Source organism: Chenopodium album, chromosome 24, assembly GCF_948465745.1.
Source record: "Chenopodium album chromosome 24, dcCheAlbu1.1, whole genome shotgun sequence".
Taxonomy (NCBI): Eukaryota; Viridiplantae; Streptophyta; class Magnoliopsida; order Caryophyllales; family Amaranthaceae; genus Chenopodium; species Chenopodium album.
In genome coordinates, this window is record NC_137857.1 from 35,609,900 (window position 1) to 35,625,149 (window position 15,250).

At 34.3% G+C, this 15,250-nt stretch overlaps 2 long non-coding RNA genes across 12 annotated transcripts; both read right to left on the bottom strand.

The window, feature by feature from the left end:
- Window positions 1–1,481: 1,481 nt before the first annotated feature.
- LOC145610031 (uncharacterized) lies at window positions 1,482–2,075 on the bottom strand. Its single transcript, XR_014106207.1, has 2 exons — window positions 1,846–2,075; window positions 1,482–1,720 (listed from the first exon to the last, which is right to left on the bottom strand). It is a non-coding gene; the product is annotated as an uncharacterized LOC145610031 (long non-coding RNA).
- Window positions 2,076–4,123: 2,048 nt separating this feature from the next.
- LOC145610184 (uncharacterized) lies at window positions 4,124–14,769 on the bottom strand. 11 transcript variants are annotated; one of them, XR_014106234.1, is made up of 6 exons: window positions 14,268–14,769; window positions 10,192–12,899; window positions 9,182–9,358; window positions 9,017–9,078; window positions 4,744–8,452; window positions 4,124–4,459 (listed from the first exon to the last, which is right to left on the bottom strand). It is a non-coding gene; the product is annotated as an uncharacterized LOC145610184 (long non-coding RNA). The 11 variants fall into 11 exon arrangements; XR_014106236.1 differs by having other exon boundaries at window positions 4,744–7,348; window positions 8,384–8,452; window positions 9,017–9,358; XR_014106235.1 differs by having other exon boundaries at window positions 4,744–8,177; window positions 8,384–8,452; window positions 9,017–9,358.
- Window positions 14,770–15,250: the final 481 nt, after the last annotated feature.

Below are 15,250 nucleotides of genomic sequence, written 5' to 3' on the forward strand. Positions count from 1 at the left end.
CAAATAAGAAAGTTTATGTGGAAAAACTGACATGGTAAACTAGACGAGAGACAGAGAGAGGGAGATGATCTACCTTCAGCCAATACACTAAAATGAATCAAAGGCGCGATCTAAGTGATAAATCATCCTAGAATTTATTTCCTCATTGGCAACACTTATGACCAATTTAAACTGATCTGACTCCGCATTAAGTTTCAACTTTCAAGTGCAGTAATTATTACATCAATTACATGAGAATCACCCAAATAATCTAAGCAGAAATGTTTTGTTTCTCAAGAACAATAAACTAGATTATTCATTGTCAAAAGATATGTAATATTAAATGAAGTATGCGCATCTGTAAGAACAGAACCCAATCAACACAAATTTTAACTCTGAGCAAGGGTGTGTTAGATGTATAACAATTAACAAATATGGATGTTTAAATCACACTTGAACATTCAAGTCAAATTTGATTATTATGAAAAACATTAGGGTCTTGAATTCCTAAAAGCACTAATATTTAAATAAACTTAAAACTGAAAATTGCATATCAAATCATGGTTGATATGATTCTCCAAGATTTGTAAATTCAGTTAGAAAAAATCCTTAACAAATTTATAATGAACCCTATACTATAAATCTGCTCTGTTCTAGGTTTTGGTTTCTTTAGTTACTAATGGCATTAGCATCACAACTATAGACCACGATACCAGCCACGACGGCATGGACTTGACAGCTAATTTGATATAAAAGTACAAAACACTTCTTTGCTCACTATTAGCAAATGTCATGTACTCATGTCCTTATACTCCGTATCAGAATATATGTATCAAATATGTCTTCTATATTTCTCTCCTTTTCCCTTACCAATTACACAAACCAAGATAGATTAACCAAAAGATGTTTTAATGCTCAAAGCACAATGAAGTGCACAATAATCCTATATGTCCTAAAGTAAGAAGCTTTATAAAAATATGTGGCAACTTCAAATCACATATGCGATTCTCAATACAAAGCCATACTATCATTAATAATCCGAGATATGAGGTTTGCTTAGCACCAAAAAAGTCCAACGTGCAAGGAAATAAAATCTAGAACAGACACTTAACCTCTTGTATTCTTGAGCTTTTATGGAAAGATTATTTTTTTACACAACATTTTTGTATTCAATGCCAATCTTGTATCTTGAATAAACAAAGTCACTAATGATTTACATTGCAAGCATAGGAAACATATATTATTATTAATGTGTGCCATTAAACAAAATTTCTCCGAATGACAAAGAACAAACAAGCATAACCAACATAATTTCTCCGAATTTCAAAACCCTTTTAACATGCATCAAAATGAATAAGCTATGAAAGACAATAGCAATACTAAGCAGACAACAGACCTCGTCTTGGCCAATCAAACTGAGTCATACTAACATGCATCAACCGAGAAATCGAAATGAATGTGAGCTCATATCAATATTACATCATTGATCAACTTGAGACATATACCTAAAATTACAATCTTTTTCATTAAATTGGAAAAGTCATCAACTGAACAAATGCAATAATCAAAGCATAATGCCCATCAATATTTACATTAATAAAAGTAAAAATACCATCATTACATTATAATATTATCAAAACACTAATAATTTATATACAATCAAAACAACAGTTAATTACTAAACTCTTTTTTCAGTAATCAAATTTCAGTCCGTGCAGCCAGTACCTCAACCCATGCAAACCTAAGAATTCAAAGACCAACCCAATTAACTTCCCAACAATAAATTAATTAATAAATATGAATTCATCAGCTAAGCAGTACAATTAAAACCAAGTTTGATAAAAATAAATAAAAATTGGAACTTACCAGAGCTAAAATGGTAATCTAGAAAGAAAATTTCTTCAATTGGGGTGTGGAAATTGAAACTCTTCAATCAAGAACCGGGTTCCGATTAATTTCTAAGTTTTATGAGACCCACGACCGCTAGAAATTACACTTGTTTGTAATAAATTAAAGGGGTAAATAAGTCAAATTAAAAAAAAAAATACGAGTAATTAGAGGTGGTGTCGTACGAAGATAAGCTAATACGAGTAAGGTTTTTATTTTTATTTTTTTACTAAAAGCTTTTTTTTTTTGTTTATGAATGAGATAATTCTGATATTTCTGTATTTGTGAGTTGTGACGTGAAGAAAAGAGAGAGGTAGAGGAATTTACCCTCATAATGGGTAAATACAAAGTACGAGTTTGCTTGGTGGAGTTGGTAGGGAACTCATTTTAGGCTAATTCGGATTTGGAATCATCTCTAAATAATAACACTAGTTTTCCTTTCTTCACCTATCACTGTAAACTTCGAGTCTGTTCTCATTGACTGAACTCAGCTGAACTGAACTGAACTGAATATTTTATAAGAGAAGGAAATTAGGAGCTGAGCTAAACTGAACTATATTTCAACGTAAGAGAACAGGGCCTTCCTTACCATCACACTATCAGTATCTCTTGACTTTTATTAGCCATTTTTGGAAATAAAACTGATTCATAAATAAGTCATACGACATCTACAAAGAGATTTAGATCTAACAAATACATAATAATTGAATCAAATAAAAACATTCCGTAAGCAAAGCTACGATCGTTGTTGCAAATCGTACATCCTTCATACCCTCTATCATCTCGCTGTGATTTACAGCCTTCTTCGGCGAGGGGGTCTATCGATTTGTTGTAGCCGTGCAGACAATTTCCGCATGATTCGTTTGATTGTTGTCGAAATATTAATCTCTTTTTCAATCCCGCACAAAATTTTACCATGAAACAACTCTATAGCAATCCATGAAATAAATAAGCAAATCCTCCCTCAAAAGAGAGAAGAAAAAGCTAAAGAGGAAGAAAAATCCTGTCTTTCTAGGAAGAAATATTCCTCCTTGAAGAGGAAGAATTAGTATAAACATAAAGCAAGAGAAAAAGCACAAAAGAAACAACGATTGGGGCTTTCCACCGGTAAATCCGATGGAAGCCCCTTCAAAATTCAACAATGGAGGCTAGGGTTCTAGAGAGAGAAGAGAGGAAAGAGAGGAAAGAGAGGCAAGGGTTTTGACTTTTATTAGCCTTGTAATACATTACTCTCATTCCAAACATGTTTAATGGTACTCCCTCCGTGTTTTTTTAAGTGATACATATTGACCGGCACATAATTTTAGGCAATTTAATTGACTTAAATAAAATAAGAGGTAAGTGGGGTAGTGGAGTATTAAAAAATTATTAAAGAAAGATAGTGGGGTTAATAGTTTATTAAAAAGTAATATATGTGAGAGGAAAGATATAATAAAAAAGTAGTAGTAGGTTTGGGTGGAGACCATGAGAGAAGAGAGATATAATATTTTATTGTATTGTTTTGTCAAAAAAGGAAATGTATCACTTAAACAAACACGGCCGGAAATGGAAAATGTATCACTTAAAAAAACACGGAGGGAGTAACTTTGTATTCACATTGACACATAATACTATTGGGACTTGGGAGTTGTTTGTTTTTATTGTCAATGATATGAGATGACTTGTTTTGTTTTGTTTTTTTTTTTTTTTTTTTTTTTTTTTTTTGTTTGTTTGGAAAAGTATTTATTTGAGACGCTATTATTAATTATAGTAATTTCAACTAAATAAATGGGTGTTTTCCATAGATCAGTTAAAAAAGCTACAATTCCCAAATTACACCCTTTTTACAATATATTCCCTCCATACCGTCCACATAAGCAAGTTTGTTGTGTTTTTATTTTTTTTAAAAGATTCAATCAACACAAAACCGCTAAAAAAAATTATTAATTTAAATGTTGAGTTGGACGGTATGGGGGAATTTTTTGTAAAAGGAATATAATTTGGGAATTTTGAATCTTTGAACAATTTTTACGGAAATCAAAGCCTATAAAGATAAGATTATAAAGATATAATTATAAATTGCGATACTACAAATCTTCAAACTTTATTCATACGGAGTCAAGGCCAACTATATACAGATGAGAGGTTTTGTTTTAAACCTGAGATCAAATTTCATCTACATTAAAAATTTATATATTTTTTAAATTTCCATTCAACCCAACTTTTGAATCGAACATTGTCACACCACTGCTCTTTGAGATACTTCATCAAAAGAAAATACAAGTTTAATTTCACAAGCTTTCATAGATAACTTAATAACAATATTGGATACAAATTTTATTTGCAATCCATTTTAAGAGAATATTGATTGATATTAAACCAACCCATCCTCGACTGCTTGAGATAGGTAAAATTGTAAGGCATTCAAGATGATGATTTCATCGACAAATGCCTGACATGGCCAAGTCAAAAAGATCAGGCCTATCACCATGAACCGTATTGATAGCGTAAGGAGATCAATACCACCCAAAAACATGACACTTCCTTAAGCCTTCCGATCAGTCCAAAACCCAGCCATATCAATACCACCACCAATGACATGAGCCTGCACCAACTGCATCCCAAAATTTCAAACACCCAAGTTAGAAATCTTCATGCAATGAACTTAAAAGATCAATTTTACAACTTTTAGACAAAGATGATATTGTAGTTCCAAAATTCAACATCTGAAATAGAAGTAAAGATTAGAGCCCACCAGAGTTTAAAATTAATCTATCAGAAAAAAAAAAAAAAAAAAAAAAAAAAAAAAAAAAAAAAAAAAAAGTGACTATCTTATTCTAGATATTACAAATACGTATTTGCAGCTTTTAAATTTGAACATAAGGAATATGATCTTACCCATCTTGTGAAAAGCTATGAGAATCAGACAAACACCCCTTGACATTATATTCACAGTTTGTGTTGTTATAATGATTACAACATCCGGTACTAACTTCGCTCTTAATGCCCAGTCAATGCTTGTTCTTGTGTCCATGGCCATGCTGCTGATGACATCCACAAATCCAATCCTTCTCTTCGACATAAGCCACTTTGGTGAATTGCAGATGCAATATTATATATGATAGAACATAAAACTCCTCCTTTTCTTCTTCCTTGGACATTTCATGGCAAGCAGCATAAAAGCTTTCTGATCCTTGTGGATCTCCATGAAAAACCTACTATTCTGTAGATTAATTACCAAGAAAAATAAAGAGAGAGGAGGATATCAAATAGAATTAGAGAAAGAGTTGTGAGATAAAAACGAGAGCAAGTATTATCATTTATATAGAAAACTTGGACTAGGTTGATGGACTAGGGTTTAGAATACAGCTCACAAGGATAGGATCACCCCATCTTTTTGAAAAGGATTTTTTTTTTTACAAGGATAGAAGAATCACCAGCTCATTTTGAGGTGGATTTTTTTTCACACGGATAGAATACCCACGTCACTTTGAGATGGATTTATAAAAAATCAAGATGGAGAAAAACAATATAATCACCCATTGATAAATGATAATACAGTAATAAAATGTATACCTAATAAGTGTAAATCAGAGAATTGATATGTTACCATTTATTACATATTTGCTTTAAACCTTTGAGCTGTGAACAATGATATTACCTACCTTAAAAGTATGATTCAATGAATTTGAAACTATATTCACACTAAGACAACTGAGAGCAACTCGTCTTCAGAAAGCCTTCTTACGCTCAAGTATGGTACCCTAAAAAGGCTTTTACTTGATTGTGATTTTGATGAGCACATGTATTTTGATCAACAGAAGAAACTAAGTAGCGTTTGGTCAGCAATTTATAGGTCTCGGAAAGAGAAAATAGGGATTTCAGTATTCGATGACATGAGTACCCTATGTGCTGGTGCTACGACATCCAGATGTCTAGGAAGATTCAAAGAAAATGTCTAGGAAGATTCGAAGAATAAGAAATTAAGAACTCAACACAAAACACACTCTCAAGTCTCAACTAGAACCTGAAGCTTCATAATGGGAACTTTGTAACGTTATTATAGGCATAATTATTCCAAACAGTATTTTAGATCATGAAATTTGAGATTTCCGTATCTGAAGACATGAGTTCACTATGTGCCGGTGCTATGACATCTAAATGGGTAATGAAGACTTGAAACTCGGAATTAAGAATTTAACACAGAATCACTCTAAAGTCTAAACTAGAACCTGAGTCATAAGGCGAAGCTATGTCATGTTTATATCATAACTCATAAAGCATACACGAGTAATTAATTCTAGATGGTGATCCTAGATCATGAAGTGCAACTGTGCAACTCAATACTTTTCTGAACATCCAATATTTACTTAACATAAATTCTTCAAGACCTTTTCCAAACAAACAAGAAACTGTACAATGATTGTGAATCACAGTAAAAACCAATAAAACTGCAGCTAAATGAAAAATAATATACGAGTAAAAAAAATTGAATACTATAGTAAACAAATAGATTCTACTGCAATAATTTGTAACTATCTAGTACCTATACCTTAACAACAAAAACACACGAGTATAATTTGAACTCTACGCCTTCCATATCATTTTTCCATGGGACTACACCATGAAGTCCATAAGCAGTTAGAAGATTAAAATTCCTAGTTAAAGCTGAAGCCCCCAAAATATAGAAACAAACAAGAAGGGAGAAGAAAAGATTATGTAAATTTCAACTCTCATAGTGAGACCTCAATACGAGTAGCATATCACTATATCAGGCTCAAGCTATACCCAATACCCATCAGTAAGCTACTTCCACATTAAGGCAAGTAGAGAAACCTAATGAAGACAACTTTAGAGCTGTGCACACAATTGTCGTTTCCTTTTCTTACAAAAAATAGACATTTTGAAAACGCAATTCCAAGATTTTAGTTGACAAATATGTTAAACAAAACAATTTAGGCTCCTTGTTTTTTACAACAATGAACACAAAACTACTAAACTAGAATTGGTCACAGTAGCTAAAAATAAACGAGATCAAGAGATAAGATACCTTATTATCCTCTCTCAAAAAAAAAAAAAAAAAAAAAAAAAAAGGATACCTTACTATCCTCTATCTTCCCTTCTCAGTCTCATCACAGGTGTTCACGAGATGGAGAACAGTAAAATAAAATAAAATAGACAAAACAAAAAGTACGGCAGTTATCTAAGCAAGAATGAACAAAAGAAAACATAAGGCCACGGATGTGTAGGAAACAATTTAAGATCACTTGATTTCAAGATATGTTCACAGGAGTGAGGAAGAGATAATACCAAATGTAACTGTACCAAGTCAAGATGAACACTGAACCTTAAGCGCCATGCACACATATTGATGTGCTCAGATTGAAGAGCTTGAACTACAGGGCATGATGTTGAAGAACACATGAACATCAGCTTGCCACCACATTATTTTACTGAAAATATAGCTAACATCTCAACTCTTCCTATGCATGATAAACAGCATCTGCAGACAAAAGACAAAACTGTAAATTCAACTCTAATGAAAGATCTCAAACTGATCATATGGTGACGTAACCCATCAGCTAGCAACTCAACACTATGGCAGGATATAAAACTTATCACAAGCAACATCTAGCAATTGCCATTTCCATTTTTTTTTATCCAAATAATTGCACTTAAACAAGAACAAAAGGTAGAAGACTTTTAAGGGTGGGTATAAGAATTTACAGAATATGATAGTAACTTTATGACAAATAATACAGATGATAATACTTTGACTCCTGGTCTTGTGATATGACAACAAACATGAAACTGCCATCAGATAACAGCAGCTGTAAGTAAATGAGATAGCTTATAATTAATCCCCTTTTTTTCCTTCCACTTTTTCTGTTCAGTCTCCTCTATAGGGTCATAATGAAGGTACTAGGTAGATTTGTTATCTAATATCTTCTTAAAAATAATAAACAAGAGAAATGAAATGTAAGATAACCTAGTTTTTTTTTTATTTTTTTGGGAAGTAAGACCACCTAGTTCAAAAATATGTTAATAAGAGAAACGAGAAATATATAGGGCCACGCGTGGGTGAGTCTAACGCTTTCAATTCACGAACCCCTTTCTGAATCAAGTGTAGCAGCAGTACCATGCCAAGTAGTAGCCTCTTTGAAAGATATCCTTTCTCGCCTTAAGGTGGCCACATTATAAAAGACATCTGAGCAATACTGTAGTACTGTACTCCCCATTTGTTGCACCAAATAGATGAACACTGAACCTGAACTCCATCTAGTAACATAATCATGTGCTCAATTTGACAGAGATGCACCCCATCACCAATTCTGCAATGTTAAAGAGCTTCTATAACAGTCATGGTTTCATGCTAAACAAATATGAAGAAAATTTTGTCATCGAGCTAGATACCACTTATACTACTAGATTAAGTAATAAATAATGTCTATTCAAAAAAATTAATAAATAATGTAATTAAAATATAAAAATTGCACTGTGAGGTGAAGATATGAGGAATATAACTTGAACGCTATACCTTCAATATATTTCTTCCATAGGCAACGTTACACCATCAATTCCAGAAGCAACCAAAAGATTATATTGCCTATAGTTAAAGCTGAAACCCTCAATTAACAAGAAGATGTACAGAAACAAACAAGAAAGTAGAATAAGGACAGAACTATAACTTTCAACTCTCAAAGCATTCAATACTGGTACTGGTAGCAATTGGGCTCAAACTATTCCAAATACCCATCAGTAAGCTATTTCCGCATTAAGGCAAATAAAATATAGAACCTAATCCAAGCAACTTTACTACTTTAGAACTAATCAATATCATTAGCTTTTCTTCAAAAAATTGATATTTGAACAAGCAGTAGTGAATATCAAAGACTTCAATACTTGGTATCAAGATTTGTAGACAAGAAAATTTATTTCCTTCTTTTTTACGACAATTAACATGAAATAAACAAAAACGAGAATTGTTTTCGGTAGCCAAAAATAAATGAGATCAGGAAGAGATAACATCAATTAGATACCATATCTCCCTCTATCTCCACTTCTCAGTTCTCAAAGTCTCTTCATAGTTTTTTTTTTTTTTTTCAGGTGTTTGCGAGATAGAGAATAAAAAAATTAAATGAAAAAGAGTAAGAAAAGGTATGAATATTACCTGGTTACTTCTTAGCAAAAGAGCACAGCTGCAGAAATGTGTAGAAGATAACTTAAAATCACCTGATTTGACATTTGAGGAAACCTTCATATGTGAAGTGAGGAAGAGACAGTGTCAACTGAATTAAAACTTGCAAGATCATTTCTTATCCAAGTGTATCTGTACCATGTCAAGATGAACATTGAGCCTAAAGTTCCATTCCATGACATAATAATGTGCTCAGAATTGAATAGCTTGGACATGCCTTAACGTTTGAATGCACTTGAACATCTGCTTTTCCTCACGCATTAGAATGAAAGCATAGCAAACATATCAACTCCTCCAACACATGATAAACAGCATCTGCAGGCAGTCATGATAATTAGAATTAAAGAAAATTAGTTGCCTAAATAGCCAATTCAAACTATCTTACTATTGAGTGATTAATTGAGTAAGTTTAAACATACTAGCATGCACTTTGGGTGAAGATATCACTTGTCAGCATGCACATTTAGATAAATCATAATCATCAAGAAGTGAATGCATATAGGAGAATCGCCTAAAAACAACAGTATAACTACTTTAAATTACAAGGTAATCTGATAACCTCTTCCTAGGATAGAAAGCTGACAAATTTCATAGTAGGCTACTCTAAACTATGAGGTCGAGACACTCTAAACTACTCTAAACATATTCAAGGATGACTTCTTCCACATAGACAATGAAATCAAGTATAATAATGATAATGATACACATTAGAAACCACTAGAGTTGCAGGGCAACATTTAAATGAGATGGAATGTAACCTATGCAACAATTAACAAATTTATACAAAAGTCAATAATTTGAAACTTTATGGCAGCTATACTTAGTTACTTACACCCTATGTTACTTGGACTCTACCAACAAAGTGTGCTCACTGCTTTAAATCCTGCGGTTCAAATCCTACCAAGTGAGGGTACTTGGGGTAGGGATTCCCTAACCCTCCCCTCTACTCTTCACCGCAAATATTGGACCAAAGAACCGTGAGGGTTGGACAGGGTCCTCCCCCCCACCAAAAAAAAAAAAAAAAAAAGGGTTAGTTGGACTCTTCATTTCAACTCAAGTATCCTTGTGGACTTGGGGTAACAGAAGCTATGTCTTCATAACCAAGGTGCTCATAATTTAGAATGTTACCAGAAAGATACATGACTTACCATCAAGTCGTGGAGCCAGAGTGCACCAAATCAATTGTCTTGCTATGCTGTGACAATGCATGTTAGCTGACCCAAAATCATTTGGGACTAAGGCTTCGTTGTTGTTGTTGTGATTGCTGTTGTTGTTGGAGCCAGGGTACGCCATCAAGTCCACAAATGATTGTCAATAAATATCCTAGTTAAGCTGAAACCTCTAGAAGTCAAATGTGTATAGGTCGAATAAACATAATACAGAACAAAAGGCAGAACTTAACCCTCAAGCCATCATGAGAGACCTCAATATTAATAATACAGTGACATTGTGGGTTGAAAGACTTGAAACTGTTTTAAATGCCCATCATTTAGCTACTTTGTCAGCATAACAAAAAATAAAACCTAAACCAAGAAACATTACGATTGAAGAATTGGGCCTCCTTGAAGCTAGCAGCTACGTCACTTTAAGCTGTTCAATAAGAATGGCCACATATTTCAGAACATATCAGAGGAGAATTTACCATTTGTTGCTCCAAAAAGATGAACTCTGAGCCTAAACCAATCCATTAACATAAAATAAAGGGAGACAACCTATCATGCCTAGAATTCATTTCCAATAAAATAGATTTAATGCCACTAAACTTAAAGCTGGAGTGACTAACCTGGGCTACACGTTGACAATGCACATAAATAGCCAATATATTAATACTCCATAGAAAATTTTGTCACCTAAATAGCCACATTATCCTTCTAGATTTAATAATTTATAACGTAACAAATGCTAGCATACACTGTGAGGTGTAGATATTTCACTTGACAGCATGCACTTTTCGGTGAAACATTATTATCAACACAACGTAGTGCAAGAGATTAGGAGAATCATATACACTCTAATATGGAATAAAATTACATAGATAAATTAAATTATCAAAAAGATACCTCCACAGACTAAATAACAATTTTAAATATAAATGCAGCCATATTCAGAGGCTAAATCAATGCCACAGATTAATACATACACTAACTTTACGCCTAACATCCATACAGGTATTACATCATACAAAGACTTTACAGTTGTTTTTATTCCAAAATCCTCCATAAGATCAAAACAGAACATTTATGTTAAGAAAAAATAGTAAATTAAACAATCAATTGTAAGAACAAAACCAAATCAATGCAAAATTTTAACTCACAAGATAGATAATACCTCATTTTGAAAATAGGAAGAGTATACACACACCGGTAATTAAAGAACAAAATCAACAGTAAGAAGATTGAAGTCAACACAAAATTTAATTCACAGGTAGGGGGTTTGTAAAAAAAAATCACCCTCAAAATGTAGCAATACTTAGCGATCCAGTATTGACCAAACCTACTTGACAAGGATACAGAGAAGATGATCCAACATAACATTCAAATTATAGCCCAAATCAGATAATCATAAACAACTTCGAACATAGATATAGAAGGTGACTTTGCTCAAATTCTTTCAAAGAAAACTCTACAAAAGGCAACTAAGCAGTCAAGAGAGCCCAGGCGCCCACTGCCCTTATTTTGAAATTTTGTTTTTGCAACGGTTTTAGATGAAGTAACTAGACCAATTCAAGATGAGGTTCCATGATGTATGTTGTTCGTGGGTGATATCGTGTTGGTGGATGAAACTAAGAATGGGGTTAATGTGAAGTTGGAGCAATGGAGGCAAAGATTGGAATCTAGAGGGTTCAAGCTAAGTCGGAGCAAGACTGAATATTTGGTATGTTGATTTGGTACTCAGAGGGGGACAAGCAATGAAGTGGTGAGTTTGGATGAAAAGGATTTGACCATGAGTGAATGTTTAAGTATCTTGGGTCAAGCATCCAGAAAATCGTGACATTGATCAAGACATGGCCCACGGGATTAAGTCGGGGTGGCTTAAATAGAGAGTGGCCACGGGAGTGTTATGTGACCGAATCATTCCCTTACGGCTTAAGGACAGGACTGCTATAAGACTAGTGTTGCTCTATGGTATAGAATGTTGGACTTGTGAGAAGAATCACATTAAAAAGATGGAGGTTACGGAAATGTGAATGTTAAGGTGGATGTATGGGAACACTCTAAGACATAGAATCAGTAATGAGGTTCTACGCAGGAAAGTAGGTGTGGTAGGCATTGCAGATAAACTAAGAGAAAATTGTTTGCGTTAGTTTAGGCATGTAAGACGGAGACCCGATGGTGCACCGGTTTGAAGAGTGGGACCATGGAGGGCTTAAACGAGGGAAAGGGCGACTGAAAATGACTTGGTTGGAAGGAGTTAGGAAGGCTATGAGGTATATGGATTTCCATCGGAATGAAGCATTGGACCGTAAGAGATGGAGAAGGAAGATTTATGTCGATGACTACACAGAATAATCAAATTTGGTTCATGTTAGCCAACCCCACTTATGGGATTAAGGCTTTGATTGATTGATTGATCGATCGATCGTAAATATTACCAACAAATTCATGATTTTTCAGGAACTCCATTGAAGAATTGTTACAGTTGATCCTTTTCCTTAGTATCTTAGCTATGGATTACAAAAAAAATCAAAGGGAAAAAAATTTACAATGGCATAAAATTATGAAAAGAATTGCATTCAATGCAAGTAAGTACTCCAAAGCCAGAATATAAAATTCATTATCTTTCATAGACATCGTAGCTTACACATTCGGCAATGATTTTTCTTCATAGGAATTTCTGCAATGATTTGAACAAGAAGCTGCACTTTCCACAAGTCCACTTTCAGAACATCTAGTAATTAGTAAGCAACAAATAACAAACTAAGTGTGCACATGAATTAAGCAAAGAGGCAAACATACATAAGGTAACCTTATTCAGTACAAAAAAAGCTATGATGGGGTGAAATAACAGCATGGAACCCAGGAGCCAGGAATAGGCACACATCAGCAAATTATTTTATTAAATGGATTATATTTTAATATATTTAATTTTTTTGTTTGTGAAAGATTTAGGAAAAGGTTTATCTCCCTTTCCAGAACTGATAGATCGAACCAAAATTACAATTACCATAAAAGATGCATCATGCCTATTCGTTTCATGCGTGATGTAAAGAAGGAAGACCATCATTATAAAAGCTGAAAAGCTATGTACCTTGTAACATGGAAGGGCTTTTCTCTCAATTCCTTAGAGTAAGCAGTGCTGAGTATACATGGCTCACAACACTAACCCACGACTCACATCATCTTTGCGTCAGTGATCAAGTCACTCTCTTTGTCTCCTTGAAACAAAAACCTAACAATCTAATAGTTGTACGCGCAATCGAATGCAATGGTTTAAAATCCTTATGTATTACAAGTAAATCTTAAAATTCTCCATCATGACAGGACATAACAAATCTCAACTAGTTTCATTCAGTTCCACTTAAACCCCTATATAAAAATAACAACTTTCCATAACAAATTTCAATCCATTGCATTTACTCAATTTTTTTTTTCTTACCAGATTCTAGTCTATAAAAGGCTATAATTAGCTGCTACCCATTAACACATTATAGACACTTAAACCCAAAAAATTACGCAATTTCCATTATACACTCGGGTGTACTTAGCTCTGAGTACACGCAATACTATTTTTTTTTTTTTCTCTCATTTAGATAGCTTCGATCAAGCAAATGGGTAGCTACAATTCTACAAATAAGCCAGAAATTAAAAAGCCGTACCATCTACATTATACGATAAACCCACCAACAAAAACCCAATTAATACTACCATAAAACCCGATTAAAACACAAATTTCAAAAAAAAAAACATTTCTTAAAATCTGATAAAAATTAATTATCAAAGTTTGAAAAAGTAAATTGAAATTGAAAGAATTCAAAAAATTAAAGACAAAGAGAGATTTATTGGGATCACTGCACGCAAAAATGATATTAGTCAACTGGGTAAGACTTTGTGAAGCCACCAGCACCTAATTTCATCTCTCTCTCAAGAATTTCTTGCATTTGAGTAATTTTGAGTGTCCCAAACAACAAGACGAGATTCATATAAATAGCCCTTGAAATTAAACTACAAAATCAAAACAGATATCAAATCAATTGAATCTTGAATGATATCAAATCTAAACATACCTAAGTTGCTTGATTTGCAGAATAATCAAGATGACCTTGAACTTTGCTGGAAAAATCAAAGGGGATTTGATTGGGTTTGATATGTGCTTGATTTTTATGGAGTAGTGGATTTCTTAGTTGGGATGGTTGTTGGGCTAGTAGATTAGGATCACAATGCCGAATATTAAATGTCAACAACCGCTATTTAGGGATGGTATCAGATATATTATTATTTTAACGGCTATTTCATCAAATGAATCTGAGTAATTTTTTTATAACTTTCAAATTCACCTTACGCCCCTGAGTTTAACAAAAAAAGTCACCAAATACCCTTAATGACTAACGGACGTTAACTCCGTTAGTCATGAAGACTAAATATGCCACGTGGCATGCTGGGATTGGTTCTCTTTTAATTTTTTAATTTAATTATAATTAATAAAAATAAATTAAAAACAAACCTAAGCCACCTCCCTTCCCCCATCGACCTAGCCCCCTGCCAGCCGACCGCCGGTATCCACCCCCACCTTTTCCCCGCGCCGGTGCCAACGTGACCCCTCCGTCGCCGGAGATTCCATCCCCCCACCCACAACCCCATCCCTCCTCTATTCCCCACCACAACAAACACCAAAAACCCCCCAATCGGAAAACCCACTCCCTTCTCCCTCGAAAAATCCACCCCACCGCCAGAGTCCAAGAACCCTCCCCGCGACAGTGAACCCAAACCGTCCATCCCCCCTCCCTCGACAACCAGGCCAAAACCCCAAAATCGAAATCTAGGGTTTCGATTTGGGGATTTTGATTTTTGGGTTTAAATTAAGGTGTATGTCGGCTGGGAATGAGGTTTGGGGGCTGGCTGGGCGCCGGTTGGGCACCATCGGGAGGGGAGAGTGGTTTTGGGTGGGGTTTTAGGGTGGGGAAAGTGGTTTTGGGAAGGAGAAGGCCGGTGACAGGGGGGTTGCTGCAGATGTCGGTGGGAGTGGTGGCAGGGGACTGGGGTTGGGCTT